Source organism: Heterodontus francisci, chromosome 5 (assembly GCF_036365525.1).
Source record: "Heterodontus francisci isolate sHetFra1 chromosome 5, sHetFra1.hap1, whole genome shotgun sequence".
NCBI lineage: Eukaryota > Metazoa > Chordata > Chondrichthyes > Heterodontiformes > Heterodontidae > Heterodontus > Heterodontus francisci.
Window position 1 is genome coordinate 179743716 of NC_090375.1, and position 27524 is coordinate 179771239.

A 27524-nucleotide genomic window follows, 5' to 3' on the forward strand; every position below is an offset into this window, starting at 1 on the left:
ACAGAGAGAGAGCGCGGGCGAGAGACACAGAGAGAGAGCGCGGGCGAGAGACACAGAGAGAGAGCGCGGGCGAGAGACACAGAGAGAGAGCGCGGGCGAGAGACACAGAGAGAGAGCGCGGGCGAGAGACACAGAGAGAGAGCGCGGGCGAGAGACACAGAGAGAGAGCGCGGGCGAGAGACACAGAGAGAGAGCGCGCGCGCGAGACAGAGAGAGAGAGCGCGCGCGCGAGACAGAGAGAGAGAGAGCGCGCGCACGAGACAGAGAGAGAGCGCGCGCACGAGACAGAGAGAGAGCGCGCGCACGAGACAGAGAGAGAGCGCGCGCACGAGACAGAGAGAGAGAAAGAGAGAGAGCGCGCACGAGAGAGAGAGAGAGAGAGAGCCAGAGAGAGAGAGTGCACGCGAGACAGAGAGAATTAGCAGCCAGGCCACCATTGTGGCTGCAGCTGAAGTCAGGCAGGCTGTGAGGGCCTCAAAGCCTACCTGGAGTGCTGGTCCCCTGGTCTGCAACCAGGAGGCCGCCTCCAGGCAGCTGGCCGAGCTCCTGTCACCTCGGAGGGGCCTGGAGGCTGACTGGAAAAGTCCAGTCAGCCTCTGACAATAGGCCTTTAACTAGCTCAGTTGGCTACCCGTCACTTGTGGGCAGGTAGCCCTACCGACACCCCTCCCATCCCGCCTCTGAGAAAAGGGCTCGGGGGCAGGATGGTGCCAGCAAATAGGCAAGCTCGCTGCCACCTCTGTGCTCGCCCCCACATGGGTTTAAAAATCCTGCCCGATGCATTATGTCCACGTGAAAAATCCTACTTTATCAATCACGGTCAATCTCAAGTGAAGAATTAAAATAATCTATGTCGCAAAGGAGTTCAAGTGTATTCTTGTTCATACCCCACTCCACCATTTCTTTAAAAAATACTACAAGGTTTTATATGACAGAGTTTCCCCTGATGCCTTTCTTACCAGGGTTTCCTCCAACAGACAGCAGGGGAACCTCTGCTGTATCAAACACTTTGCTATTGAACAACTAATCCTTTCTAGAATTTGGTACTCTTTCCCTCTGACCAAAGTGTCAATGCACCCCAAGATGAACAGCTCCTGCCAGTTATACTCGTCATGGTGTCTGTCATTTTGGATCAGCTGTAGATGGGGTCACTTTCTCACATTGCCACCCCACCCCCACAGAACAGCACTGTGCTCTTGCCATTGGTCAAAGACCTTTCCTGAGAGCAGAAGGTGCCCATGACTTTGCATTGCACAATGGCTTCACGACTGCCAAATCCAGCTGGCAATATAAATCTGACAGATTTGGCAGCAAGGAGCCAAAGACTAACTAGATCATGCAACCATGTCACAGCAAAGCTGAACAGACGCTTCTCCTACTGCTCCCTCCCCCTGCCGTGAAGAGACGATAGGAGACAAGATCAGAATGGAGAGTGTAGGACACCCTGTCTCCGGGCTGCCCCCCCCCCCCCCCCCCATTCCGTGTCACGCCACCACCTGCTCCCCCCCACCCCCGCCCCCCAGAGTGAATGTTACTATCTGTGCTTGTGATTCCCTCTGAATGAATAGTAACACTTGGGGCTGCATCTGTGACACTTCCTGCTCTCCCCCTCTCAGCAAGAGGTCGGACATGTGTGCAAGCCTGCCATTCCGCCTGGTGGTAATTCTCTGTGCCTAGTCAGTGTGTCTGGCCAACATGCCTCCCAATAATAACCTTAGAAAGAAGTTTTGAAACAAACAAGGCAGTAGTAGCTTCAGCCACTTCCAGCAGCCAACTATGAACCAGCACTGGCAGAGAAACCAGTGAGTAAGGATCGGGAAGTTCCCATATAAAAATATCATTCCTATACTGCATTCAATCCAAACACAGCAGTATTCAAAAATGCATCTTTCCCCATTCGGAAAAAGGAACTGCACATTCAAATTTTAAAGAAGAGTGCTGTATAAATAAAAGAACATGATTTGTAGATCCCACTTTCATTTTCTGCACCTCCGGCCAACATCTGGCCTCACACATTAATGGCTCCAAAAGGTCTATGAAGCCACACCAACGCAAGCAGTTCATATATAAATAACTGTGCTAATTTCTTGCCTGATAATTATTGAAACATCGGAACTTAGGACCAGGAGTAGACCATTCAGCCCCTCAAGCCTGATGTCTCTGCGACACAACTGTATGACCAACGCAGTGACTTGCCATTAACCCTGTGCATGATGCAGGGATGAAGTCTTCCTATAGTTGACTGCACATTCCAATACAAAGACTTCACCTTCCATGATCCCATCATTGAAGATCCACATTTCCCTGCATCCCATGAGCTGGGGGTTGATTTCAATGCGTCCTCTACCCAAGAGTGCACATGGCTTCAATAAGTGCCTCTATGTGCATCGTGATGCAGTTACAAATGATAAGATCGTATTCTTTTCATCATTTTGTCATGTTTTAATTAGTGAACCTTAGCACAGCTTAGACCGTTGGAATTTTCCAACAGTGACAGTGGATTCTAGGTTTTATGTTTTGTTCTAATGTTTCAGTGGTTTATTGTAATGTAAATGTGTGCAATAACATTGCTACCCAACTCCGTTACACTCCCCATAATGTGCACAAATGGGAAAATGCCAAATGTGCAAAACTCAGGACTCCCTCTACAACAATAAAACAGACAATGCTGGAAATACTCACAAGGCCAGGGAGCATTTGTGGAGAGAGAAACACAAAGTTAACGTTTCAGGTCAATGACCTTTCATCAGAATCAGTAACGAAAGATCACTAACCTTTCATCACCAGTTCTGACGAAAGGTCATCCCTTTACAAAACAGACTCCAACTGACCAACAATTAGGCCGCATGTAGATCTGAAGGTAAATCAAAGAGTTCAACACAAGAGGTGAGGTCTCGATTTAAGTACAGCTCTCCCTCCCAGTGTTATAGCTGTAGTATCAAGGAGGCTGTATTAAGCCTTGTTGAGCACAACTGATTCTAGATCATTCAGACATACCTCAAGCCTTCATAATTTAACAGGCCTTTCACATTAACCATGTAGGGATTCAAAACTCATCGTCTCAGTGCCTGGCCACCCTGAGCAATATTAATTTGCAGTGGAAACTTCATGAAACTGGTTGCTTTCAAAGGAATAAGACAGCCCAAGACGCCCCTGATGGTTCAGCTGCAAGTGCACCAGCCAAAGTGGAACCGTGTCACAAAGCCTGTCCACCATCTACAAGGCACAAGTCAGGAGTGCGATGGAACACTCTCCACTTGCCTGGATGGGTGCAGCTCCAACACTCAAGAAGCTCCAGGGAAAAACAGCCCGCTTGATTGGCACCCCATCCACCACCTTCAACATTCACTCCCTTCAACACCAGTGCACAGTGGCAGCAGTGTGGACCATATACAAGATGCACTGCAGCAACTCACCATGCCTCCTTCGACAGCACCTTCCAAACCCGTGACCTCTACCACCTAGAAGGACAAGGGCAGCAGATGCGTGGGAACACCACCAACTGCAAGTTCCCCTCCAAGTCACACACTTGGAACGATCGTGCTGTTCCCCAATCAGCACTGGGTCAAAACCCTGGCACACCCTCCCAAACAGCACTTTTAAAAGCACCTTTACCACCTGGACTGCAGCAGTTCAAGAAAAACGGCCCACCAGCACCTTCGAGGGCAGTGAGGGATGGGCACTAAATGCCGGCCTTGCCATCAACACTCATCCCAGGAAAGAATAATGAAAAAGAGCAGGAAGTTCCCAAATTCAATCCCCAGTCAGTTTTGAGTCAGCTGATCTCAGCAGTCAGGAAAAGGGCTTCTCCAGTTGGTCTCAGTGCCCTAGGGTAGGGAGGGGAAAAAAGCACTAATCCTGATTGCTACCCAATGACCCTTGCAGGCAATACACGCACGTCATATAGTCATAGTCACTTACAACATAGAAGCAGGCCATTTGGCCCTTTGAGTCCATACCAGCTCTCCATGGAGCAATCCAGACAGTCCCACTCCCCATAACCCTGTAATTTTATTTCCTTCAAGTGCCCACCCAATTTCCCTTTGAAATCATTGATTGTCTCTGCTTCCACCACCCTGTGGGCAGTGAGTTCCAGGTCATTACCACTCTCTGCGTAAAAAAGTTCTTCCTCATATTCCACCTGCATCACTTGCCGAAAACCTGAAATCTGTGTCCCCTAGTCCTTGTACCATTTGTTGATGTGAACAGTTTTTCCTTGTATAACTTATCTAAGCCTGTCATAATCTTGTGCACCTCTAGCAAATCTCCTCGCCATCTCCTTTGCTCCAGGGAGAATAACCCCAGCTTTTCCAACCTAACCTTGTAACTAAAATCCCCCATCCCTGGAACCATTCTGGTAAATCTCATCTGCACCCGCTCAAGGACCCTCACATCCTTCCTAAAATGTGGTGACCAGAACTGGATGCAATACTCTAGTTGGGGCCTGACCAGAGCTACCATGGTCAATCAGCGACGACGGCATCAGGTTTGACTGCCAACAGCCATTAATATTCAGTGTCAAGAGACACTCATGAACAATAACCTCTTTATCAAGTGATTTTAATGGAGTACAACATCCCCAAGTGCTTTACAATTGGGGTGGGGCTGAGCAAAAAGGAGACTGGGGAGTTGAAGGAAGAGGTAGATTTTCAAGGAATCTTTTGAAGGTAGGGAGAGATGTAACAGGGTGGAGAGATTGTAGCGAACTCTAGAATGAAAGCGGAGCTAGCAACTGAACATCAGAGGGACAGGGGAAAGACCAGAGGTGGAAGTGCAGAAGGTTCAAGCAGGGACAGACTGCAGGAGATTGCAAAGGTTGGAAAATGCAAGGCAAAAACAACAAAGAACGTTGATGAGAACAGGGGAGATGGACATGAGATTTTATGCAAGATAGCATGAGGGTGGGTAAAGAAGGGATAAGAAGCAGGCTGATGGGTAGGGGGTTGCTGGCCAGCCAGCAGCAAGGAAACAGTCACTGGCCACAAGATAGGTCACAGGGTGGGGGGATTGGGACGGTCTCGTGGGAGGGAATGGGAGAGCCAGAGTAAGGGAGGCCTAAAGTAAAGTGGAACACCTCTGCTCCTCCTGGCACCACTGTCTTTAACCGTGTGGTCATCCTCTAGGGCCAGATCCTCTTCCAGGTGTCTTCAACTGGTGGGAAAGCCACAAAGGATTCCCTGCTCACAACACAGTTAAAATAGCATCATCAGAGCCCGATCTGCAGGTTTCCTTGCTGCCTGCTGAAAAGTGCAGATTAAAATAGAAATTGGAGAGGTTGATATGGGATGTCGGCAGATAAGCAAGCTAGCCGGAGAACTTTAACAGCTCACCTGGTTTCCGCTCACCAGATAATGTTAAAATCCCCCCGCCCCCAATGATAATTTTTTTTTTTTAAATGACCCAAATGATGGGGCATGCCTATCTCAGATGTTCTAAAACATTTGCAGTAGCAAAGGATTCAGTCTTATGTTTTTCATTTCAGCTCCTGTCTGTGACCAGAAACAAAGAGGGAGCTGATAACACATCAGTTGCCGGGTTGAAAACAGAACACCCTAACTTCTTTTCGAATGAATCCCTATGTCGATAAATGTAGCTGATTGGGCAGTGGACTCAAAGTACTTAAAAATGACCAGCTCAAATGGTCCAACACTTCTGAACACGTGGTGGCGCTGCCATTCTGGAAAGTAATGCTAATGATAAGGACTGGAATTCTCCTCCAAACACTGAATGCACATTATGGTTCTTGGCATATAGCACAACTGACCTGGGTAAACTGGGCAGGATCATGAACATTGCAGTATTGATACGAGTAGCTTTCTGCCTACCAGCCACTCAATGGACTGGACCAGGCATTTGTTGCAGTGATTGGGCTTTTGCCATACTGCAGCACAGAACTGAAATGATCCACATCCATTGGAGCAAATTTCACAGGCTGGTCTGTCTGGAAATGTTAATCTAGCTATGGTTAGACACAGCAGCCACATGGCTTACTTTCAAATATCTTCACATGTGCCACTTGGGCTGGATACATAAAAGGACTAAACACCAGTTATCGGTTCAGTATAATCCTTCATCCAATAGATCTCATTTGCCAGTATTAAGATAATTCCTGAGGACAGCTGAACACAGACCCGGAAGTGATGGTAAACTCATCACTTTCAATGTCTGAACAATGTGGTGAAGCAAATGCAAAGTTAATAGAATACTAGGATATATATATATAGCCAGAACAGTAGACTGGAAGGCTCCAGGGGTTATGCCAAGGACTTACAATGCCATGGGCAGACCACACTTGGAGTAATGTATTCAATTCTGGCCACTGCGCCACAAGAGAAAAAGTACAAACATTGGAGAGAATGCTGATAAAAACCACAAGACTGATTCCAAATGCAGAGAGAAGCTATGAGGAAATATTGAGAATGCTGCTAAGGAGGCACCTCATGAAAGTATATAAAAGACAGCAAACTTGCATTTATAAAGTGCCCTTAAAACGATGAATGCCTTAAGGTGCTTCACAGATAGGCAAAATGAAACAGACTTTCTGCCAGCAAGGGAGAGGTTATGAGTGACCAAAGGCTTAAATCAGAAAGATAGATTTTGGGAAACATTTTAAAAGAGAGGGAGGTCAGGAGGTTTATGCAGGGAAATCCAGAGTGTAGGAGACAGACAGCTGAAGACTCCGCCACCAATGGTGGGATGAAGAGAGATGGGGAACACTAAAAAGACCAGAGTCATAATGCGTGGCGGGGGTGATGAGTGTGTGGAACTGGATAGGTTTAGGGAAGGAAATCTGCCATCCTTACCTGGTCTGACCTACATGTGACTCCAGACCCACAGCAATGTGGTTGACTCTTAGCTGCCCTCTGAAATGGCCTAGCAGCCCACTCAGGGCAATTAGGGATGGACAACCAATTCCAGCCTTGCCAGAGATGCCCACATCCCATGAAAGAATAAAAAAAGTTTAGTAGTTGCACGAGTTGGTGTTTATGGAAGATGGAGGAAGAGCTGCAATGAAGGCCAGCTGGAGCAACTGATTGTGGAAGTGACAAATGTTTCAATGGCAAAGCAGCAGTGTTGGGTCAAGGGCAAGCAATGTTATGGAATTGGAAATAAGGGCGGCGCAGTGGTTAGCACCGCCGCCTCACAGCTCCAGCAACCCAGGTTCGGTTCTGGGTACTGCCTGTGCGGAGTTTGCAGGTTCTCCCTGGGACTGCATGGGTTTTCGACGGGTACTCTGGTTTCCTCCCACAGCCAAAGACTTGCAGGTTGATAGGTAAATTGGCCATTGTAAATTGCCCCTAGCGTAGGAAGATGGTAGGAGAATTGTGGGGATGTGGTAGGGAATATGGGATTAAATGTAGGATTAGTATAAATGGGTGGTTGTCGGTCAGCACAGACTCAGTGGGCCGAAGGGCCTGTTTCAGTGCAGTATCTCTCTATGTTTATAAGTGGTTTTTGCAGTGGTGAGGACACAGGGTCTGAAACTAAATGCAGCGTTGAACAGCAAGGCCAGTTTGGCCCAACCTGAGATGATGGCCAGCAAAGGGTGAGGAATCATCAAGGTTAGTATCAGACTGAAGCTAATGGCTCTGGTCTTCCTTATGTCGAGCCAGAGAAAAATGCAACTGATCTCAGACTGGATGTCAGACAAACAATCTGATGGTACAGAGGCAGTCAAGGGAGGTGGTAGACAGGTACAGCTAGGTTTCATTAGAGTGCTTACATCAAATATAAACTGGGAGAGATAAGGTAAATTTCTATAACTATTTCAAAGTTGTAAACATTGCCTCTTTCACAGGAGCTACTATCTTCCCTAATGGTTAGGAATGTTCTGTACAGGTGAAAACCAAAAACATTCCCTGTTGAGATGACTAAAAGGTTGGCCACTACCATTTTGGGCAGCGAGCTACTTTAGAATTATATTTATCTTACATAGCACTGTTAACAAAAGTGCAGACCAACACACCTCCAACCACCTTGCAGATAGCCAATACAGTCAGTTGACAAAAGTCAGTAATTTCCAACTTGCCACGAGTGATAATCAGTAGCACAAATGCGATTTCTTGCTGAATCTCATTCCTTATTGAAGATGAGTGTAGCCATAACTTAATCTGCCTCATATCTGTGTGCCTGCCACTGTAGCAAGATATACTTGTCAGTAATTTCTGGCAACAAATCACTGAACAGAGCCGCTTCATGGAAACTTTCCATCAACAATAGCATATAGCAGCAGTCTCTATTTCCAATGGAATCAATGACGAGCAATTATCCAGGTTAGCGTCAATGACAATGTGAGTGTTCAAGATAGCTCATTTGCAAACAAGGTAACAGTGATTAAATGATGCCCTGGGATGGGCTCATTCCAATCTGACAAAGACATTAACTGCCGGCTACCTGCCCAATCAACTACAATTAAACTCATTTGCAAATGTTAATAGAGATATAGCATCTTTCTTCATGACTCAAACACAGGCCACGAATCCCACAAATGCAATTAATGCAAATTCAGAGCTCACTGTCTCATTTTACAGAAATACTTTATGCCTCAATTAATACACTGTACTTCAAATAGACAGAATCCAAATGTAGTTCTAGCAGAGTAGTCCACACCCCTGGGATCTCCCTCCCTTTCTTCTGCCACATTCCCTAGCCACGGAAGCCACCTCCTTTACGCCAGACTTTTAATGTTTGCTCCCCCCCTCTGCTATTCTGCTGCAACCATTTACACACACCACCTCTGGAGGCAGCTTTTGTTTCTCTACTTGTCTCATTATCACCTCCTTCCACCTTGCACCATCATCCCCTTTTGTCATTTAATCTCTCCTGCGCTCCACCCAATCACAGACCTCATGCTTTTATCCTTTCCCTGCCCCATTTTTCTCTGGCCCTGTACTTGCTTAAAAGCTGTTATGTCTCTTAACATCTTCTAGTTCCAACACAAGGTCATCAACCTGAAACATTAACAAACACCGCTGATACCTGACCTGCTAAGCATTTCCAGCACTTTTGGTTATGAAATTATGATATAGTGCTGCCCAATTAAAATAGTATCTGGTAGCAGGTAAGAGCATTGTACAGGGGGATGGTAGGGACATCCAATGGCCCCTTGTGCTGAAAGCTTCACGTTCGGCTGTTGGGAGATGTGGCTGTAATACTCCTGGAGGTAAAATAACCCATAAACATGCATTTATCACCTTGTAATAAAAACTGAAAATGCTGGAAACACTCAGCAGGTCAGGCAGCATCTGTACAGGGAGAAACCCCACACACTCGCTCTCTGTACTTATCAGATTAATCCACCTTATTTCTAGGGTGGGGAAAGGTGGTAGGGCAGGATAGATAGCAGGTAATTTAGCTGTTGTCTTGCATCCATCAGATTAATACATTTTTCATCACAGGCACAAAATGTACCATTCTGATCAATGAGTCTGGTTAAAACCAGCCCGGATTTAATGCTTAACATAGACGGCACCTGGTGAATTATTGGGTTTTGGGGTCTGATTAAACAGCTGCAATTGCTTGGCTAATGTGTAGCCTGACTAATGGTTAATGTAACGGCCACTTGAATGAATAGAAGCTTTAAGCTTTGGAAAGAAACGCCTCAATTCCGTCATATGAGATCTATCAAACTAGCCTCCTGTGCAAGAGATGTTAGTTGGCAATAGAACATTTCCCACTTTAATCAGCTGGTGCCAGCAAGTGCCCTTAAGTGAGATGTCATCCACGATTCAGGTGGTAGCACTTTTGTCAGAGTCAAAAGATTGTGGGTTCAAATCCCACTCTAGACACAGACGGAATTCAGCCCTCTAAACGTAGCACTCTGGCCAATGCATGTTATGTTGAATTCCTGCATATGTCTTTTTAACAGTCACTAACCCAATTTGTGAACGTAACACAAGCATATTAACCAGTGATAACTAGAGAAGAAATTCAATTCTCTGGTCTTTGTTCAGCCCCTCACCTCCAATCACAAGGGCAAACCTCCATTCCACCTCACTCCAAGATGCCTCACATCTATCAGCTGGGACATTAAGCTGAGGCCCCAGCTGCTCTCGTAGGTGGATGCAAAAGATCCCATGGCACTTTTTTAAAGGACAGCAGGGGTGTTCTCCCTGGTGTGCTGGTCAACATTTATTCCTCAAACAGAAACAGATTACCTGATTATTAACAGATTACTGTTTGTGGCAGCTTGCTGTGCACAAATTGGCTGCTACACTTCAAAAGTGCTTCATTCGCTGCAAAGGACTTTGGGATATCCTGAGGTCATGAAAAGCGCTATAAAAATGCAAGTCTTTCTTTTTCTTTCAAGTCAGGTTCAGTTTTTGTCATTCGATTTAGAGTAAAGCTCTGTTTTACTCTGAATCAAAAGTTCATTGGTACATTTGTTCCAGACAAATTCTGTTCCAAAAATGCTATTATGAGCACTTCTGAAGGAAAGTCCTGTAAAACAAGAGTTAATTTAAAGCAGCTTTTAAGTTGATTTGAGACCTGTGCTGGCACCGCCACTTTGCGATGCACCAGTCAACAGCAATTGGTTGCAATCTGAAGGCTGGTTGTCAGATAAAAATGGGCCTTTCCTGCCATCAGCATCACCAAATCCCAGTAGATTGACCTCATCAGCAGGCTGCGCAAGACCTCTGCGGTGGGAACCAGCACTAATGCAGGTCTCACATATAATAAAGGCAAAAACGTTATGAATTACTGCCTCCACCAGATTGCTCAGCTTGGGTGCCACGTTCCACCCTCAGTCTGTGCTGACTTAGATGGTCTAAAGCCAGGTGATGTTAGGATACCATAACTGACCTAAACACTGCTGAGGTTAAGGAGGAAAAATAACTCGGGCACCACTCCAGCAACCACTATTTAAAGTACGGGCCTGTGCTAGGGCTCTGACAAAGAAAAACCTGATCTCTCCCTTTGTTCTTTTGATGATCTTGAAGTTATGACCTCCAGTTACCAATTCTTTGATCAGTGGAAATAATTTTTCCCTACATACATCAAAGCCCCTCATTGTTCCAAAAAGCTCGATCAATTCTCTTAGCTTTCTCCATTAGAATGGAAAGAACCCCAGTTTCCCTCATAACGAAAACCTTTTGTAGAAATATAGAATGATACAGCACAGGGTTCCATTCAGCCCATCATGCCTGTACTGTTCTTTTGAAAGAACTATCCAATTAGTCCCATTCCCTTGTCCTTTCCTCCCAGCTCTGCAAAATTTTCTTTCAAGTACTTATCCAATTCCCTTTTGAAAGTGATTACTGAATCTGCTTCATGTGCATTTCAGATTACAGCAACTCACTGTGTAAAAAAACATCTTTCCTCATCTCTCCATTTTTTGGCCAGTTGCTTTAAATCTGTGTTCAGGTTACTGACCCTTATGCCATTGGAAACAGAGTAAATAAGGAGAAACTATCAAAACCATTCATTTTGAACATCTCTATCAACACTGCCCTTAACCTTCTCTCCTCACACACAAATAACCCCAGCTTCTCTGGTCTCTCCATGTAACTTAAGTTCCTCATTCCTGGTACCATTCTGGTATATCTCTCCTGCACCCTCGCCAAGGCCTTGACATCCTTCATCGTGTGGTGCCCAGAACTGGGCTCGATTTATAAAGGTATAGCATAACGTCCTAGCTTTTGTACCCTATACTTCTAGAATAAAGTCAGTGAACCTTTTTAACAGCTTTTTATTTTATTTTTTTTTTTTTAAAGCAGCTTTCTCAACTTGTTCTGCCATCTTCAAGGATGTGTGTACATACACCCCAGGTCTCTGTTCCAGGACCCTCTTTAAAATTGTATCATTCAGTTTTCCATTGCCTCTCCGCATTCTTCCCATCAAAATGCACCATTTCACAGCATTAAATTGTATCCAACATCGGCCTGCCCATTTCACCAGACTGTTGACATCCTGCTGAAATTGTTCCTAGCCTCCCCATAGCTTACTACATTCCAGAGTTTTGTCTCATAGGCAAATATTTTTACACACACACAGATATATTTAAGTATCTTGCCAATACTCACCATCAAGGTTCACACATTAAGAATGGCCACTTGATGAGGTATCAGAGAGATGCTGATGTCCATGGAGGTGCAGGGAGTCAAAACCTTCAGGACAAGAGAAAAAGGTAGAAAATTAACCAGAGAAGAAAGAAAATGTCATAAATTCAGTCCTTGCTGCGTAGTATCAGTGTTTTAATGAACACAGAGCTTTGGCATAATAAAGCCTAGGTTTGGGTCCATTCTCCACAAGACTCTGTGCGAGAGAGAAAAAAAGTGACAATCATTTTTGTGCATCTCTGGGAGATAGGTCAAGGATGATGTTGGAGGCAGATTACCAGATCCATTCTCTCAATCCAGGTAACATTTGCAAACAAAAAAGGGAAAAGGCAATTCGAAATTAAAACCAATTTAGAGACTGAACAGAGACACCTGTTGGCAATGTTTTGCTTAAAACATGATTGTATCATGTGTAATTTTATTTTTTAAAAACAATGAAACATATGAACATACTGTTAGCCAGGGACTGTTCCAGTAATTATTTGACTGAACATGACAATGGGAATTCAGTAACATTTCTTGAAAAGACAAAGTAACATAAATATTACTATTCTTCATAATTATTTGATAATTCCACACCCATTTTGAGATTGCTTATTCATTTTGCTCACTTTAAAAAGTCCTTCTAAAAAAAAAAAGAGTAAATTCCAAATATGGCAGTTAATTACCACAAAAAAGCCAAGTGCTCATGACAGCAACAGTTATCAGAAGGTTGGAAACATCCAGCTATATATTTATATATAGAGGGATAGGATCAAGAGGAAAAACTGAGCTCAGGGGCCCAATTCAGCAAATGCATTTCCTAATACAGAAGGAGGGATGAGAGGAGGAAACATGCACATCCTACTTCTAAAGCACACGAAAATATTAAAATAAATATGGTTTGTTTCAATGAACAGAAGGTGGTGGTTTGTTAATAAACAGCAGTTCACTGAAATCTTAGGACACCTTTCCAGACGTCCAGCTAACTCACTTGGTAAGAGACCAAACAAAAAATTGCTTTAAGCAATCCACACATGTTGCTAGGGCCACCAGAACTGCATAATGTCTGCAGGGAACGATACCAAAGGTATTACACACTGAGTTGCTGGTAACCACTCTCCTCCTCCTTTCTATTGGTCCAGAAATTGATTATACAGATAATCTCATCCTATCACTTCCATGTTATACACAGCAATGTACAATTGTTGCTAAGAATAAAGAAAATCCCTTCACCTCTTCGACAATCTGGTTCAGACTCTTAAGCAGTTTATGTTACCTGGTGGGTAAAGGCACACCTGAATGAAGAACAAGACCTTACAGATATGAAGGTCTATGTTGAAATAAGAACAGAAAATGCTGGAAATACTCAGGTCAGGCAACATCTGCAGATCTGAGCATTGAGCATTTTCCATTTATTTTTCAGACTTCCAGCATTCGCTGTATTTTGCCTTTGTATTAAGGCCTATGCTGATCTCACATTGTGATTCCGGTAGGAGCTCTTCAGCCACGGAGAGGAGGCGGTTGAGAAGGACTCTTGTGATGACCTTCCTGCGGCAGACAGCGGGGATACCCCTCTGTAATTACCACAGTTGGTCGTGTCACCATTTTTGAAGGTGGTCAGAATTGTTTCCAATCACATCCCATGCCTTAGGAGCCTCCTCTCAGCAAGGGCAGACACTGATGATGAAACTCAGCATCGCCTCCAGTGTGCCAGCATAGCCTACGGTCGCCTGAGGAAAAGTGTGTTTGACGACAAAGACTTCAAACCTGACACCAAGCTCATGGTCTACAGGGCAGCAGTGTTACCTGCCCTCCTGTATGTGTCAGAAACATGGACACTGTACAGCAGACATCTCAAAGCCCTGGAGAGATATCACCAGCGGTGCCTCCGCAAGATCCTGCAAATTCAGTGGCAGGACAGGTGCTCCAATATCAGTGTCCTCTCTCAGGCCAATACCCACAGTATCGAGACACTGGTCACGGCTGGTCAGTTACGCTGGGCGGGCCACATCGTCCGTAGGCCTGACAAGATTCCCAAAGCAAGCTTTCTTCTCAGAGCTCGGTCATGGCAAGTTACCAGGAGGGCAGAGGAAACGCTACAAGGATGTCCTTAAAGCCTCCCTGAAAAAATGTGACGTCTCCACTGACCCGTGGGAATCTCTTGCCCGAGACCAACCAAATTGAAGAAGCATCCGCGAAGGTGCCAGCCAGTTCGAACAACATCGACATGCCCAGGCAGCGACCAAGTGCAAACAGCGGAAGCAATGTTTGGAATTTCAAACATCCCATTCACTCGCCTCACCAAACACCACCTGCCCATCTGTGGCAGAGTGTGGATCCAGAATTGGACTATTCAGTCACCCGAGGACCCACAACCCTGGAGTGGAAAAAGAGTCATCCTCGTTCCAATGGGACTGCCTAAGGAGATGATGTTGATCTCAACACCTAATGCATCGGGTAACTGTTCCATGGACCTGATAATGAGAATTAGCCATGTTGGAAATATAAGTACTGAATTATTTTAAAATTCATTTGTGGGATGTAGGCATCGTTAGCCAGGCCAGCATTTATTGCCCATCCCAAATTGCCCTCGAGAAGGTGGTGGTGAGCTGCCTTCTTGAACTGCTGCAGTCATGTCAGGTAGGTATACCCACAGTGCTGTTAGGAAGGCAGTCCCAGGATTTTGAGCCAGCGACAGTGAACGAACGATGATATAGTTCCAAGTCAGGATGGCGTGTGGCTTGGAGGGGAACTTGGTGTTCCTATACAACTGCTGCCCTTGACCTTCTAGGTGGTAGAGGTCGCGGGTTTGGAAGGTGCTGTCGAAGGAGCCTTGGTGCATTGCTGCAGTGCATCTTGTATATGGTATACACTACTGCCACTGTGCACCAGTAGTGGAGGGAGTGAATGTTGAAGGTGGTGGATGGGTTGCTAATCAAGCGGGCTGCTTCGTCCTGGATGGTATCGAGCTTGTTTAGTGCTGCTGGAGCTGCACCCATCCAGGCAAGTGGAGAGTATTCCATCACCCTCCTGACTTGCGCCTTGTAGACAGTGAACAGGCTTTGGGGAGTCAGGAGGTGAGTTACTTGCCGCAGGATTCCTAGCCTCTGACCTGCTCTTGTAGCCACAGCATTTATGTGGATGGTGCAGTTCAGTTTCTGGTCAATAGTAACCCCCCCAAGGATGTTGATAGTGGGGGATTCAGCGATGGGAATGTCATTGAACATCAAGGGAGATGGTTGGATTCTCTCTTGTTTGAGATGGTCATTGCCTGGCACTTCTGTGGCACAAATGTTACTTACCACTTATCAGCCCAAGCCTGGATGTTGTCCAGGTCTTGCTGCATCTTGACACGGGCTGCTTCAGTATCTGAGGAGTCACGAATAGCGCTGAACATTGCAATCATCAGCGGACATCCCCACTTCTGACCTTATGATGGAGGGAAGGTCATTGATGAAGGAGCTGAAGATGAGAACCCTACCCTGAGGAACTCCTACATTGATGTCCTGGAACTGAGATGATTGACCTCCAACAACCACAATATTCTTCCTTTGTGCTAGATATGACTCCAACCAGCGTGGAGTTTTTCCTGATTCCCATTGACTTCAGTTTTGCTAGGGCTCCTTGATGCCATACTCGGTCAAATGCTGCCTTGATGTCAAGGGCAGTCACTCTCACCTCACCTCTGGAGTTCAACTCTTTTGTCCATATTTGGACAAAGGCTGTAATGAGGTCAGGAGCCGAGTGGCCCTGGTGGAACCCAAACTGAGCGTCACTGAGCAGGTTATTGCTGAGCAAGTGACACTTGATAGCACTGTCGATGACCCCTTCTATCACTTTGCTGGAATAAACTGGTCGATATGATTATGTGCAAAACGTAAACTTCAATGGAACACACATGGGGCAAAGTCAGGTATCTGGAGTTTGGTCACAGATCAGACATGATCTCAGCGAGCGGTGGAACCGGCTAGAGAAGTTAAATGGCCTTGTCCTTGTCCTACGTTCTGCCACAATAACAAAATTTGACCTAACAACATTTAGAAGTCAGTTTTATGATGAGTGTTGAGGCATACAGACCAAACTTTTGCTTTTCAAACAAACTATTTTATTTGACTGCAAGTTCTCACAAAGGAAGACTTTAGCTTCTTTTTTCACACCAGCTTGGTCTAAGAGATACTCTCCCACACTTAGTTTTGTTATGAAATACTGGTCTTCCTGTAAACTGGCTGCACTGCAGGAGAAGTGACTTTCTGTCATCTTGTCCACACGTGATGACGGAATTCCTAGCATCAATGAAATGTTCTCCATTACTGAACAGTCTCATTTCCTAGCCCCAGGTAAGATGAACTGAAAAACTCCAAGACAATGGGTCCTCACCAGAGTCTAAAAATACTCAGCAGGTTTGCACAAATGTGCTGCCCGCTGCACAACCGTTAGCCAAGGAACAATACAATTGCACTACGGAGGCAGCAGGAAATCTAGGGTTGGAAAACACTTGAGGCTGGCAGCAGCCATGTTTTTGGCAGCTAAGCGTTGGGGCCAATAATGTGAGGTCAGCTAACTTAAATATTTTTACTGGTGCTCATTTTCCGAAACAAGTTAAAGCGGCCTTGGGGGCAGGAGCTGGCACATCAACTTCTCTGCCATTTTTGTTTGGTTTCAGCACCTGAGGATTCACTATCCTTGACGTACTGGAAAGTAGGCGAATAATGAAGGGCGGCCCTCTAACATAGGCAAAGCCAAAGCAGTTGCAAAATCCTCCCTCTACCTCCTCCCAAGCCATTAGTTATCAACAGGTGCTTAGTGACTGCAGAGTTGTTCAGGCTCTCCAGCAGCAATGGATCAGCCTTGTGCAAAGGTTTCTACTTGCTAGCTGATCGCACTCATGCACCCAATGTCTTCAGTGCTCATCCACTTCACTGCATTATCAGCTTAGCCCTTTTCTTCTTTGTCCCAGCAAAGCCAATGTTGATCCCAAGCTACAAAAATTCCAGCAACATTTCTAACACTACCTAATTTAGGAAGTCTACATCATCAATGCTGGAGCGGATTTCTGTGTTAGTTTGTCTTCTCCCTGCTACAGCAGGTGAGGTGACAGACCATGGTCAAAAGAGTCACACACTTAACTTAGACATTAACTCCGAATAGTCAAACCCATTACTTTGTGGGTTCATAAGACTTGTGTTTATATAGCACCTTACATGACCTCAGCACATCCCACAGCACTTAATAGCCAATGAAATACTTTTGAAGTATAGTCCCTGTTGTAAATTGTCTTTCACATCAGACGTTAAACTTAAGCCCCGCCTGTCCTCTCAGGTTGACACACTATTCCTGGTCATTATCTGTCCCTCAAACAACACCGAAAACATTACCTGATTATCTCATTGCTGTCTGTGGGAGCTTGCTGTGCACAAATTGACTGCTGTGTTTCCAACATTACACCAGTGACTATACTTTAAGGAGTGCTTAACTGGAGGTTGTACAAGGTGCTCTATAAATGCAATTCTTTTTGAAGAGTCTAATTTTTTTTATTTAGTATGCAAAGTTTTGGCTGTCTTGTTCACTTGTGCTTACTATTTGTGGTAATCACACAAACAGGATTTATAGCCATAAAGCACTTGTGGTCACAGTAACCAGAAACATAGGCATGTGCACCAGACTTTGGCATAACATTAGAAAAAGCACAATAACTTTAAACCTAACTGTTGAAATAGCAGTCATTCCCCACAGGCCTTGCTGGTATAGTATCACACAAAGCTGTAAACAAAGAAAAACCTGCACTTGCAGCATATATCTCCGTTTTTAATCAAATTTCCTCCCCTTCTCTTCTGAAGACACTGACTTGCTGGGTACAGGTCTATAGTCAGGTCTCCCAGTGGCTATTACTGAGGTAGAAGCCTGGACAATTACTGGCAGTCAGAAAAGTATTACAGGCAGGGCCACCCCTGGCCTCACTAGCTATCCATACATGTAGGATGTTGGCTATTCCTACAGGGTATGCCTTTTCCCCTGTTTTCACTCACTCACATACCTTAACTGCACAGGGACTAAGTAGAGACCTTTGATAATTGAGCAGTCTTTGTTACAGAGTCAAGGGTCAATGTCTTGGCACAAAGCACTATCCTCTTTCTATCTGGGTCATTTCTATTGATTATAACTGTGAAACAATTGCAGCAAAACAATGAAATACTTTACCTATCTTTTTATTATTGTTAACCATTTAATAAAAAAAACAATCTATTGAGCTATCCTATCACATCAGCAGTTCTTTTGATTGCATCAGGTAATTAAACTGATGCAATATATGACTAATGAGAGTGTGGGAACCAATCCAAACGGTTGGTCATAAGACAAATATAATCAGTTTTTTAGGTGTCTCTGACTAATTTACCTAAAATGTTAACTTATCTATTTTCTGCAGAGATGCCCATCTAGCTGCTGTGTCTCCAGCATTTATCAGTTTTTGTTTCAGATGTTTGCATTTTGTATAATCGTATTAACGTCTTTTTACAGGGAGGCAAAAAGGACTTCAGATCCCAGCATATTTAAGTGGTTTACACAATTAAACGTCATGTAGTTGAATTAGCTTTAGAGGTCAGTTTAGAATAATTCTGTTAGTCAAGTAGGAGTGTTGTGGGACATTTTGTAATGGAAAAAAATCATCACTACAGACTTGCACGGATTTCCATCACTGCACCGGGCTATTACCATGGAAACTTTGAATTTCCTGCACTGGTGTGTTGTTGCTGCATTCTCAACAAAATTAATATTCAGAAGTGTTTGTCGGTATAAATCCCTGGGGACTTCATGTTTTATAACTGTTCTGAGTTACTGGTATCTACCAATTCATATCAGTACAGCCCCATGCCCGCCTGTCAGCAGGTCAAGTGGCCTTCGGAGCCAGAGGCCCCATGGCCTCCTGTCAGCAGACCAAGTGCCATTGAAGCCAGAGGCCCCATGGCCTCCTGTCAGCAGGTCAAGTGTCCACCGGAGCCAAAGGCCCCATGGCCTCCTGTCAGCAGACCAAGTGCCATTGAAGCCAGAGGCCCCATGGCCTCCTGTCAGCAGGACAAGTGGCCTTCGGAGCCAGAGGCCCCATGGCCTCGTGTCAGCAGGACAAGTGGCCTTCGCAGCCAAAGGCCCCATGGCCTCCTGTCAGCAGACCAAGTGCCATTGAAGCCAGAGGCCCCATGGCCTCCTGTCAGCAGGTCATGTGTCCATCAGAGTCAGAATCCCCAACCCCAATGACAGGGATGCAGTAGGAAAGACCACAACTGTGGCCCAAACCACTCCACTGGATGTGTTTCCCCTCCACTCCAAGGGGCCTACCGGCTTTGACGCTCAGCATCATTAAATTCGATGCATGCCTCCAAGGGCGCCTCCATGTCAAGGGGCCCTCGCACTCTCCTGGCTGCCTGAGCACTGCCCACCTCTCCCAGCAGGACTGCTGGCCTTCCAAAGCTGCAGGCCCTCTGATTGGGCCTGTAGCTTCACGAAGGCGCCCGCCGCCCCTAATTGGACGGGGATCCTAGAGGCGGCCTCTTAATTGGCTGCCTCCAGGAAGAGTGCGCAGATGGGCTCGATTTTCAGACCATCGGGTTGGGACCCACATTTGTCCCTGCTGGAAGAAGAGTTTCAAAGGTGGGAAGATTCTGCCCATTATGTCTGTTGAAGGACAATGATCACATCCCCTCCAGTTTGTTTGCCGATCATTACCTCCACACTCCTACGATATGCAGTACTGTGCTGTCCAATTAGATTCTGATCGACGACAAGCAGCGAGTCTGATGGTAGCAATTCAAATCAAGTAGTTTGTTTAACACTGAACTGCAAGAATGATCCTGGAACAGTTGATAATTGACGTCAGAACAAGACTGAGTTACTGGCTTAATCTCAATGACAGATAAATAGAAATAAAAGACAGTTCTTCTTTTAAAAAAAATCTTTACCTCACAGCAGTTGCCCCGCTCCGTAAAAGTGGGATGAGGGCATTAGACTGGAATGGCATTTTTCAGTGCAAACTTTCGGTGCCCATGATATCTCAATCAGCAAGTTTCTTATCTGAGCCCTGTTACAGCAAAGCCAAGTGCACCCTTACAGTACGGGGCATGGGAGCAAACTGCACAGATTCAAGCACCCAACTACACAATAACATTGGCCGTGGACTGGGAACAGGTCTTCTGTTGGTCTCCAACACTGCATATGGAGTATAGCACAAACACTAAGAACACAGGCAAAAACAGCGAATAATCTCACTCTAACCCCTCCCCCTGCTTCCCATCGATAACATCCCCACAAGACAAGCTGTGACACAAGTCAATTTAATGGCGGAGCATTGCGTTATCAGAATTGAAGATATTGGGCGGCACAGTGGTGCAGTGGTTAGCGCCGCAGCCTCACAGCTCCAGCGACCCAGATTCGATTCTGGGTACTGCCTGTGCGGAGTTTGCAAGTTCTCCCTGCGACCGCGTGGGTTTCCTCCCACAAAGACTTGCGGGTTGATAGGTAAATTGGCTATTGTAAAAATTGCCCCGAGTGTAGGTAGGAGAATTGAGGGGAAAAGTGGGATTAATGTAGGATTAGTATAAATGGGTGGTTGGTGGTCGGCACAGACTCGGTAAGCCAAAGGGCCTGTTTCAGTGCTGCATCTCTCTATGACTCTATATATGGGATGTACTGGCAATCATGTCAATACAGGACAAAAGTTTAGGTAAGTAACATGTGGAAAGCTGAAGATGCTGGAAACAAATCAACAGGTCAGTCAGCAGCAGAGCTTCCTCCAAACAAGGTCTGACAAAGAGTCCACACCTGAAATGTTCACTCATCCGCTGTCTTCAGAGAGGATGGCCGACTCAATGGGTGCTTCCTTGTTGGTTTAAGGTGCTGACAACATAATACTCAACATTTTACTTCTCACTAATAAGTGCTCTCAATTACAGTCTTACATCAGCAACAGAATTGTCACTGAAGCTACCTTTCAAAATTATCCATAATATCTATGTAATGTTACCTATCCCTACCCCACCTTAGTCCATCTGCTGCTAAGATTTACATCCATGTTTTTGTTACCTCTAGACTTGACTACTCCAATACTTTCCTAGCTGACTGCCCATTTTCCACCTGCCGTAAACTTAAGCTCATCCAAAACTCTGCTGTCTGTATCCTGCCTCACACCAAGTCCCGTTTGCCCATCACTCCTGTGCTATAAACATACAAACTAGGAGCAGGGGTTGGCTGTTCAGCCCTTGAGCCCGTTCCGTCATTCGACAAGATCATGGCTGATTGGTCTGTGGACTCAACTTCACTACTTTTCCAACAACGCTTCACTGAGGTATTTTTCTACTGGTTTCCTCTCAGGTAATGTCACAAATCCCGACCATTCTTCCTTCCCAGGACTAAACCCCCACTCTGTCCTGCTGCACCAGTCCCCATCTCTGCCCACTGACCTACACTAGTTCCTGGTTAAGCAACACCTCAAACTTAAAATTCTCATCCTTGTGTTCAAAACACTCCCACGGCCTTGCCTCTCCCTATCTCTGGAACCTCCTCCAGCCTTACAACTCTCCAAGATGGAAGTGCTCCTCCAATTTGGGCCTCTTGTGAATCCCTGATTTCCATCGCTCTCCATAGGCGCCATGCCTCCAGCTGTCTAAACCCGAAGCTCTGGAATTCCCTCCCAAATCCTTTCTCTCTCTCCTCCATAAAAGAGGCTCCTTAAAATGTTGATCAAGCTTCCGGCCACCTGTCCCAATATCTCCTCATGTAGCTCGGTGTCTGATTTTGTTTGATAATGCTCCTGTGAAGTGTTTTGGGACAGTTTTACAATGTTAAAGGTGCTATATAAATGCAAGTTGTTGCTACCCAGAACATTTTGCAGGCAATGGATTTGGATAAATAGGAGTTCAGCTGACTGGAAGACGCAAGTCATGCTTAAAAGTGAGCAACTGGTTCTGAAAAGGTGTCTGTTCACCAAGTCTAAAATTAGCAAACTAAAAAAAAAAGTGTAGAGTATAGAGTGGCCACATTCCAGAAAGATCTATTCCACAGGGGGCTGATCACATCCATAATTCTGAGTTGAAACCAGGCTCACTTTTCCAGGAACACTGCCAGACGATTGCATCGCACTCATATCAGAATGTTAACCCATGCAACTGGTGCATGAACTGGAGCTGGGGGAAGGGGGGAGTGGGGGGGGAAGGGTCAGTTTTTAGAATGCACAGATTGTGCGCTGCAACATTTTTTACATGTCGCAGTCAAAGTCTCTCAGAAGTCGCAGAATGAAGCTGAAGTCTTCATTACCTTACAGCACTGCTGCCAACTTCAGCAGCACTACTACAAGATTAAATAGACTGGCTTTCTGTTCCCAGAGCGGCCAAGACCTACCTGGAGAGGTCACTTATACGCCTAGTACACCATGGGTAGCTGTTACCTGGCAGCAATTAGGAATACTGCTTCCAGAAAAGAAAATTGCTGTCGGTTCTCAGTGGGGAGGGCCGATACAGGGGCACCACTGAAGTTAGTCACCTGCCTGCACGGAAATTCTCCAAGCACTTTTTTTTTGTTCATGGGATGTGATCAGTCGGGTTTCAGCCTGAAGCAGTGTGCAGCAAATGGGATGGAGACAAAATTTTGTGACAGGAACCAAAGATGACGACTTTGTTCTTCCTTGTGTTTAGCTGGAGGAAGCGGCAGCACATCCAAGAATGTAGATCGGTGAAGCAGTCTGGCAGCACAGAGACAGGAGGGAGATCAAGACAGGCAGTGGAGGAGTAGAACGAGGCGTCATCCATGTACACATGAAGGTTGACCCAATGACTGGATGATGGTGCGTAGAGGCAACATTTAGTTAAGGAAGTTGTAAAAGGAGAGTGTGATGACAAGAAAGGGAACAGTAACAGAGGTGAGGGAACCATATACGCTGTCAGCTAGCACGGGAGCCAGGAAGAGAAATTTGATTGCTAGGAATTTAGTGGAAATGGAGTTAAGGGAGAAGGAGGTGGGTCTCAGATGAGATAAAGTTTGGAGGGTTTTTTTTGGGGGGGGGGGGGGGGGGGGATTATGGGGGAGAGGAGCAGTTGCTGGAAAATAAAGCCATGAACCCAAGCTTCACACAGCTGTAATTGTATGACACCTTGAGATGCATGTTACACAGGCAGACTGCAATATTAAAATGTCATCCAAGAGACCGAACTAATAGAAGATATCACCACACCCGTTTCTAAAATACTGGGGTAAAACACACAGTCATGTTTGTTTTGATTGCAAGACCACGGCTGTACTGAACTAAAGCTGGTGTTCTATTCTGAAGATATTGTGCAGGGTAGTTAGACAGCCTCATGTGGGTGTACAAAGACATCTTCCTCCCATCACTTTCCACCTCACCCTGCAACATTTCAAGAACTCTGAAGGCCACTAAAGGTATGCCATGTTCAACAAGGGCCTCACAGTACAGGAGGGAGCAATCTTCTGCTCTATCTGGAATAGTACCATGGTATCTCCCATCCCTTCCTCCCCATTCTTCACACACAAGTCTGAACACAGAGTGTCAAAGGCTATTCCACCACAAGGGGCAAGCCAGGCAACCCTGATCTTGGCCTCACCGAATCCCTACACATCCCCTCTGCATCAGCGATCAAAAGGTTTCTCCTCCATAGCCCAGGGGCACCAAGTTTAATGGCAAAGCCCCAGATGCCAGCTTGAGAGGCCATCTGGGACTTTCCTGGTCTATGCAGTTGTGTTCCATAGGGCAGTACACTGGCCATGAGGGTTTTTTTTTTTTTGGAGGCTGCAGTGGGGGCGTGGGGGGCAGCTCACATTGCTTCCAATAATAAAACAGATTTCCAATGGATGCTGAACACTGAATTAAAGCCCACAGCCAAGTCACATGACCACAGGAGTCCCTGAATATTTCAAATCATTTTCACTAAAAATGATATAGATTAACGCACTCAGTGGGTAAACCTGGTATGCTTTATATGTGAGTTGATCAGTCTCCTTCACAAGCAAGTTAAATCTGATAATCCAGATATCCGCTCAAGTATCGTTAATTTTCAAGCTGTCTTTTTCTGGATTTTCCAGTGCCTTGGAAGGAAGTTGGAACAATCTAGTGCCTGGACTGGATACAGCATGGGAGGGTGGGAGGAAACGTCACTGCCTGAATTCTTCCAGCACCATCTGTAACACTGTGAGCTTTCTCCGTCTAGACAACAACCTCTCAACTTGAAACTGCACAAGATCACGACCTTTTTTTTTTAAAAACAGAATTTCGCATTAAGACCGATAATGCATTTTGTATCTCTATTTCAATGATTCATAATCACTGGTCTGCATTACACACACTCAAACTGAAGCTAGGCTTTGCGCCAAGCTAGACGGGACGATAAAACAAAAAGTACTGATTCACACACAGGCCCAAAATAGCCTGGCACTGCAATCTAATCAGTAGCAGAGACTGGCATAATCAACAAAGGAACAGTGAAAGAAATCATCTCGAAGGATCTCAGTCACCAGGAACTGAGATGTGTCATATGTTTATAGTAAATCTCTGCTGACTAACAAGACCGAGATATAAAATCCAGAATACAGTCAGTCTGGCCCTCAATTTAACATCCTCCACAAAAATGAGTAATGGCTTTTAAAGCTTGTGGCTCATCTGTATTAGAAAAGAGAGGGAGAGAAAACAATGTTTTTCTTTTAATTAGATTAGTCTAAACCACCATTTGCAGATTTGTTGTTTCAAAGCCTGTCAATGCCCAATTAGAATTCAGTCTGCAAGGAGGGACATTTGTAAACACAGATTAGCCAGGGGAATGGGGGGGGGGGGGGGGGGGGGGGGGGGGTGAAGGATAGGAGCACATCTTGACCAGAAACGTAACTGGAATAAAATAAATCCGGGAAACAAATGGATCATTTCTGCATTAATGTCAATAAACCAGATTGTGTAAGAGAGGCGTTCTCTAGAAAAAGTTATTACTTTATATTAATGAACAAAGGAGTCAAACACCCACCACGGTTAATTCAGGCAATCAAGTTTAGGACTTTCCAATCTGGAGTTAGATGGGCAGTGCCTTACGAGAACCCATGCGAACATTAATAAACTGATCCCACCTGATCTGATTGGGTCAGCTTCATTTACATAACATGGATCAGCTCCTGACCTAGACCGGGCCGGATACACATATAATTCAAGCTGACACACCAGTGCCATACTGAGGGGTATGAGGCACTGGGAGGTGCTGTCTTTCAATGAAACGTTAAACCGAGACTCTGTCTGTCCTCTCAGGTTGATGTAAAGGTCTCAGTGCACTGTTCAAAGAAGACTGTTGGAATTCACCCTGGCCAATATTTACCCCTCAATCAACATCACAAAAATCGATTATCTGGTCATTTATTTCACTGCTGTTTATGGGAGCTTGCTGTGCACAATTGGCTGCCCCGTTTCCCTCACTTCAGAAGTACCTCAGACATAAATTGCTTTGGGACGATTGGTGGGTGAAGTCACTCAGTGCAGAGGCAAAGCAAGGCTATCTTGGGGAGTAATCCAGGGTGGGACACTGGCCATAGTGGTACACAATGCAACTAGGATGGTAGAAAAGAGGCGAGGAAAGGGGCGAGGTGCTCAAAAGAGGAGGAAATTGTCCCAAAGGTTTATGGGGCAACACCAAGGTGTGGCAAGAGCTACATCAACCACTGAGACAATTTGGGCAGGGCATGTAGTGGAAAGTATAGCCCTGTGGTGAGACTTCGGTAAGAAGCAAGTTACCACCAAGTTTCAAAGTTACTGCAATCATCCACAGATAATGGATGGAAAGGGCCTCATTCGCAAGTTCGTTTACACAGCCACCAGAATTTGTTTTAATTTTAGTAACTAACACTGAAGCAACAACCCTTCTGGGCACTGCCAATGGCTACATATTAACAAAAACACTCAAACAAAACAAATCAAAAGGACTAAAATAACACAGCTACCAACTTCCTGGACATTTGAGCCGTAATCACATTTGACATGTGGAAAAAGTCGGACCTGGTTAGAAATGTTTTTGACACATTCCAGGGACAGATCAGCTGTCGGAAACACATGTTTTGCTGTAAGAGTGAACATAATTGAACACAATGGCCATCTGCTGTAGGGCTCTGAGTAACAGGATACGACGAGACTGCCACCCAAGGCCACGAAAGAGTTCTGACTTGCCCGCATTCTAACAAACACAGCAAGCGCTTATAATTCCTTCTGGAGGCGAGTTTGCAGCAGACTATGACCAATAAAGTTCCACCAGTCTGAGTGCCAAATAACAGCACCATTCCACCCACGTTGAACTCTTCAGTCCACAGCCTGACATTCCACAGTAACTGTACACAGACTCCCTCAAAGAAAGACAGCCATATGAACTGCATTAGTTCAGACCAGTGATACTCTAATTAGTCATAGTACTGTACAGGCCTATAGATCAGCACTGGAAAATCATGGAATTTTTTATAAACTGGATAAAAATCGAGAGAGAGAGAGCAACTGCACTAATTCGCAAAAAGGTTTTTTTTTCAAATTGATCAGATGATTTTCTCCCTTTTTTAAAATGAAACAATAAGCCCAGTGTCCCTTTAAAAGCACAGTGTGTACAATTCCACATTGTGGAGGAACACCTAGACAGCCGGCCTGCTTGCTGTGAAACAGCAGCAGTATCATTTGCAGCAGATGGCAGATACACTAATACACGACTGTTTTGAGGCAAAAGGCAATCTAATTCCTCCCAAGGGTCAGTCTTACTCTTTAGCTACTTATTGCAGTTCACAAGCAAAGTCAATTTCTCAGCTATAAAGGCTCCTGCCCAAAATTATAAGGTGGTGAGAGGGGCAGGAGGAGGAGCTGCTGAGGAGATGACAAAATCACACAAACCTTTCTCAAGCATAGACAATTTAGCAAGAGTGACACGGAGCCATAAAGAGCATGAAGTCCACAGCTGATAACCAACAGCAGCTGAGATGGCTGGTTTCAGCATGGACAGCAGTAGTGTCTAAGATGTCAACCATGGTTCAGAAGAAGCACTCTTGCCTCTGTCAGACGTTTGAGAGTTCAGTTCCCACTCCAGAGACCTGAACACACAATCTAGGCTGACACTCCACTGCAATATTGAGGGAGTGCTGCGCTGTCAGAGGGGCAGTACCGAGGGAGTGCTGCGCTGTCGGAAGGTCAGTACTGAGGGAGTGCTGCGCTGTCGGAGGTGCCCTCTTTTGTAGGAGACATTAAATCGCCTCCAAGGTTAACCTAAAAGATTCAAAGAAGAGCAGGGCCATTCACGCTGGTGCCTTGGCCAATGTTTATCCCTTAACCAACGCTGCTACAACAAATTATCTGCTCATTATATCACTGCTGTTTGTGGGAGTTTGCTGTGTGCAAATCAGTTGCTGTGTTTTACAAAAATGACTACACTTCAAAAGTACTTCATTGCCATGTCCTATGGTTGTGAAAGGCACTCTATAAAT